Source organism: Pteropus alecto, unplaced genomic scaffold (assembly GCF_000325575.1).
Source record: "Pteropus alecto unplaced genomic scaffold, ASM32557v1 scaffold25, whole genome shotgun sequence".
NCBI lineage: Eukaryota > Metazoa > Chordata > Mammalia > Chiroptera > Pteropodidae > Pteropus > Pteropus alecto.
Genome location: NW_006441955.1, coordinates 33,984,710 through 33,990,732, shown reverse-complemented (window position 1 = coordinate 33,990,732; position 6,023 = coordinate 33,984,710). Strand labels below are relative to the sequence as shown.

At 38.5% G+C, this 6,023-nt stretch overlaps 2 pseudogenes; one reads left to right on the top strand and one right to left on the bottom strand.

Moving 5' to 3' along the window:
* Positions 1–595: 595 nt before the first annotated feature.
* Positions 596–714, bottom strand: LOC112486055 (annotated as a pseudogene).
* A 4,128-nt stretch (positions 715–4,842) lies between these two features.
* LOC112486034 lies at positions 4,843–4,957 on the top strand (annotated as a pseudogene).
* Positions 4,958–6,023: the final 1,066 nt, after the last annotated feature.

The window sequence follows — 6,023 nt, the reverse complement described above, 5'->3', positions numbered from 1 at the left end:
TATACATATATAATGAAATGATTACTAGAGTCAAGATAATTAACATTTTATCTCCTCCTACAGTTATCATTTTGTGTGTGTGATGAGAGCACCTGAAACCTATTCTCATAATAAGTTTTTGATTTTCAATATATATTAACTATAATTATCATGCGGTACATTAGATCTCTAGATTTAGTCATCCTATTCATAACTGCAACTTTGTACCCATTAATTATCAACTTCCCATTTCCTCCACCTCCCTGCCCCTGGTAACCACGGTTCTATTCTTCTATGAATTCAACATTTTTAGATTCCACGTATCAGATCAGTTAGTTTTTCTTTCTGTGTCTGGTCTACTTCACTTAGCATAATATCTCCCAGCTTCTTTCATGTTGTCACAAATGGCAGGATCTCCTTGTTTTCTAAGGCTGAATAAGATTCAATTGCAGATACACACACACACACATACATACATACATGTATATATATATATATACATACACACATACATACACATACCATAATATTTTTTTTTAGGCGAGGTAACTCTTGGTTGACCTCACAGATTGCAAGGACCTTGTCAATTTATAATCCCTTATTTTTTTATTTTTTATGCCTACAGCACCTGGTCTTCCTAGGTGGTCTTCCATCCAAGTACTAACCAGGCCTGACCATGCTTAGCTTCCGAGATCAGATGAGATCGGGCTTGTTCAGGGTGGCATGGCTGTAGACTACATACCATGATTTCTTTGTCCATTCATCCATCAACGAGCACTTAAGTTGTTACCATATCTCAGTTATTGTGAATAATATTGCAATGATAATGAAAGTCCAGATATCTCTGGAAGATATTGATTTCATTCCCTTTAGGTATATACCCAGAAGAGGGATCGCTGGACCATATGTAGTTCTATTTTAGTTTGTTGTTGTTGTTGTTGTTTGTTTGTTTGTTTTAGTTTTTATAAGAGTTTATTTGCGCCAAACCGACAACATATGCAGGTGAATGAGATCTCAAATGCTCCTCTATTTTAATTTTTTTAGAAAAATTTTTATACCGTGTTCTGTAATAGCTGTACCATTTACATTCCCTCCAACAGTGTTCAAGGGTTCCCTTTTATCTACATCCTCATCGACACTTGTTATCTTTAATTTTTATTTATTTTTTTAATAGCCATCCTAACAGGTGTGAGGTGCTATCTCATAGTTTTGATTTGCATTTCCCTGATGATTAGTGATGTTAAGAACTTTTTTGTATACCTGTCAATCATTTGTATGTCTTCTTTGAAAAAATGTCTATTCAGATCCTTTGCCCTCTTTAAAATCAGATTGTCTTATCTTTTTCTGCTACTGAGTTTTATGCGTTTCTTATATACTTTGGATATTAACCCCTTATCTGTTATATGGTTTGTAAATACTTTCTCGCATCCATAGTTGCCTTTTCATTTTGTGTGCTGATGGTTTCCTTTGCTGTGCAGAAGCTTTTCAGTTGCTGTAGTCCCACTTGTTGATTTTCACCATGCAGCTTTCTGATTGTAGCTGGCCCCTCATGTGAGTTTTCCACAGGAAAGAGAATCTGCCCATGGACTTGAGTGGTCAAGGCCCCCTGGCAGTTATGAATCTCGCTGTAAATGAACATACTGGCACACTGGTTATGTGCCAGCCTCTTGGGATAGAGCCTGAATTCCCACTGTGCCTGCCCCCTTCTGATTGCCCTGAGAGACAGAGTCTGGAGTTGCCAACTGAAGGCCAGGGCTTGGACTACAGTTGCCTTAAACCCTGTGCTGCTCTCACATTCTCCCTGTGCAGCCAGCCACTCTTGTTTTCTGCCTTTCTCTCCTGGCCTTTTGGCTTTAACCAAGACAATAATGTAGAATGTTGGCTCTGTGAGAGCACTGCAACCTACATCTTTATCCTAAAAACACAGAAATCCGCTTTTGAGACAGTAACTCATGGCTCACCTACTTATGATTTGTAAATTCTTTGCCATAGTTATAATTCTTTTTTATTCTGGATTACCTGGCAACTACAATATCTAATATAGACACATGCATATATCATATAGAACAATATATTTCCTTATTTCTGTATCTTTTCCTTGTTTTTATCTATGTCCTGACACATGGAGACTCAGAATCTGATTCTGCTTACCACTGTCAATTAAGACTCTTCATATAATTCTTATCTTTCCAGGTCTGTATATATTACATTAAGTTCAAACCTGGCAAGTCTCCTGCTTGACATCTACTGATATGTAAGTGGCTCACACAGGGACCAATGAGAGAGGTGGGTCTCCTAGTGGCACAGGCATGTAAACTTACCCTGCCCAGTCACATGTGCCAAGCAGGCACTCTAATGCCAGAGGACCGACTCACCGACTGAGGCCTTCTGGGGCTTTAGAGTTTTCTTACCCAGAAAATAGGATCAACACCACTGCCATCATGAATTATTCAACACCTGCCTGGGCTACTCTTTGGTGAACAGTGAAATAATGGAAACTGACAAAATTGATTTGTGGTAAATTTTTAGTGAAGCCAAGTTCATGGCAAGTGAGCAAGGGCAGGCAGGGCTCAGAGGAACTTGACCACAAGAACGATCAGACCACATTTCCCCTGGGAACATCACCACCTGGCCAACAGCACAGCCAGGCCAGAGGCCCTGCACAAGACTCCTTTTTCTTCCAGGGTTTGGGGAGGATGAATGCTGCCTCCCACTGAAAAATACAGCCACTTAGGCCCACCAAGCCAGCTCCCTAGCCAGAAAGATGGGCGAGAGTCTTATAGCATTTCATGAAGCATTTGAATTGCTAGATAATTAGAAACTCAATAACCAGATCTCTGAACATAATTTTATCCTGCTTAGCAGAGTGCTAAGAAAGAAAGGCTTCAGTTCAGCATATTTTGAATTTTGTATTAGAGCTTCACTAATTAAAAGGAAAAAAGTATTAGCACCATGTCTAATCCTTCCATTAATCTTCCTCAACATATATTCTGCTGCCTGTTATTGTATAATCATTAAATGTAAAATATTAAACTAGATATTTGACTTTATCGATCACTTTTTGGACTAAAGATATAGCAGGTAATTATCTGCCAAGACAGATTCATTGATTGGGCTGTCATTGGGAGAGCTGAAATTGATACATAGTTGATTATCACTCTAGTACACTGTTTTCATCAGTTATTTTGTCTCACATGCTTTCTCATCAAGAATTGTGTATTTATAATGAGTGTCTATTTAAAAACTCAAAAGGCAAACTTTTACCCTACAGCCAGATAGCTGCGTTTCTGTATAGATCAGAAACATTGTAGTCTAAGTATAGATTTAATTTTATAGACTTGGGCATTTTATTACCATGCAAATTTGGACTAGTATTTTGTCTCTACATCTCAGTTTCTATATTTGAAAATTAATATGAACTCCTCTGGATTTTTTTTCTTCCTTACTTATCCCTTTAGCATTTACAATTTGGTTCAGTTTGCTAAAGAGGAGTAAGGCCTTTTCAGTGTTCCAGGCACCGTACAAGATGTTGGGATACCTAGATGGGAAAGACAGAGTCCCTGCCCTCAGGAGAGCTTCCCATCTAGTGAAGTAGACCATCTTGGATCCAAATAAAGGGAATAGAAGAGTCTGAGGAGGTAGAGGCTGTGTGTGGGCAATAAGCAGCCTCTTGGTTCATTCTGACATAGGGTAAGATGTTTTTAAATTCTGTGTAAACAACAAGGTCAGAGTTACCTACCATATTCTGGGCATGTAGAATGGGATAAGAAAAAGGGTAATTTTTAAATGCCATCCTGGGACATGCAAGAAGGCTGTTCTTAATGTTCACCTTTTGCAGAATTTAGCAGCTGACTTCATGGCTGAGCTCTAACACAGACCAGAGTTTCATGGAATTCCTTTCTCAGAATTGAGCTGTAGAGAAGTCCTAATGTAGTGTTTGGACTAACCCCCATTTTGGTTAGATCATAGATATGCAGTTTTGCAATTTATCTTGCTACATGTAGTTCTTTCCATAGTTAATTTTAAATTCTATATAGTCAGGGGCTGTGACTTGCATTTTTCTTTTAAACTCTTTCTTTCCACCCCTTTGTGTTTCTACATTCAGTAGGTACTCAGTGAGTAATGGTAGAAACTTCTTGCAAGGCAGTTAGAGGATAATGACTCACTTGAACAAAACTGTTTCCATGAAGCTGAATTCTAAATTTTAATTAGAACAGTTTTGCCACATGGTAGATGTGCATTAAACTTATTTTAATTTACCTGGAACAAAGAAGCTCAAGTCACCTTCAATAATGGGAGCTTGATGCTGAAGGCATGAATGAATGAAGCTGTAATCAATTTCACTTAAATATCTTTCCAGTGTTGACATGAAATACAGCATAGTGTCATGGAAACAGCTTTGTACACAGGTTAAGAAACCTAGGTTTTGGGCTCAGTGGCCTGATCCTTTCAAATGAAGTGGTTGGACCAGATACTCTGGAAAGATACTGTCACTGAAATTCTACTACTCTATGTTGCCTTAAGTGAAGGAAATCGGTAGCTGTCATTCACAAGGGCAAATAAAAGATAAGATAATAGAGGCAATTATCCAAAATCACAATTCTAGGAATTCACAGACTACACAAGAGCCTAAATTTCTTCACTGCTATCCAGTCCAACTTCTCTGTGGCTTCTCACTTCACATATTTGGCTAAAGGAAATAAAAGGATTTGCTGTTAACGTGTCATAACTTAGGCTCTAGAAATTACTTTTGAGTGAGCAACAATTACTTTTTGGGACATGGTTACATAGTGTAGTAGTTAGCACATCTGCTTTACACACAGAAAGTCCTGGGTTCACACTCCAGTGGAGCCACAGTCCATGGTCTACGGCCATACCATCCTGAACAAGCTTGATGTCTGATCTTGGAAACTAAGCAGGGTTGGCCTGGTTAGTACTTGGATGGGAGACCACCTAGGAAGACCAGGTGCTGTAGGCATAAATAAAAAAATAAAAAAATTACTTTTTGAATTTCCAAGTAAATCTGTAATGTATGTTTTCTGTACCACTACAGAACTGTGGAGACAGTCTTTTGGACTACAACTCCACATTAAAAGTATAAGGTTTTGTAGAAACGGGAATTGTTAACTTTTCAGGAGCACGTGTATAGCATGAGATAAGATGTACTTCTTTCCCAGAACGGTGATGGAGTTCATAAATAGAACATTTTGTGTACAATTTCAGGATAGGGGGAGAGAGCATAGAGGACCGCTCCCAGTTAAGAATTAGAGGGGGCCACTTCCCCTCTAGGCATATTTTAGGGCCAGGTTTTGTTCTGCCATGAATACTTTTGTGCTTTAACCTCGCACCTCTGTCACCTACTACCTGTGTGACCACAGACAAGTTGCTTAAAGTTTCTGAGCTCCTTCGGAAACAGGGATAATAACATGGACTTGTAGCTGGTCGGGAGCATTTAGCGTTAAAAGCTAATGTAAATAAAGAACATGGCACTGTGCTTGTTGTATAGTACCAGGCAATTACTCACTGTTTGTTTTCTTTCTCGTTCTCATTTTTCTTCTTAATTTCAGTCAAACCCAAATAACTATATGCTTTCCTTTTGCAGGGCAGAGTCCTAATTCCTTTTTGTATTGTCCACACTCCTCTTCACAACTACCTCCAACTTTCTACTCCAACTTACTTTTTGTACTGTTCGATCTTACATAATACACTCGGATTTCTTCCTTTTTGTTAAAAAAATTTCACCTACTTAGTAACAGCACCATTGTGCTTCTTTTGCCAAAATAGGGTTCATTTTTAATTCTCCAGATTTGTGACTTCTAAGGTAAAGCCTTAGTCACATTAGCATGACCCAGAATTTCCCATTTTAAATCTTTCCTGGGGCTGAAAATTAATCTTTCCTTAGGCAGTACCTAAAGCGTTTGCGTACCGAGTGATCTAAAGATCAATTAAACACTGACTGAGCTTCAGTAAAGAAACTATTTCTCTGCACAAAAAGAGGTGATGGTAATGCAAGTAGAATCCAAGAACATCGTTTGAGTGAAACT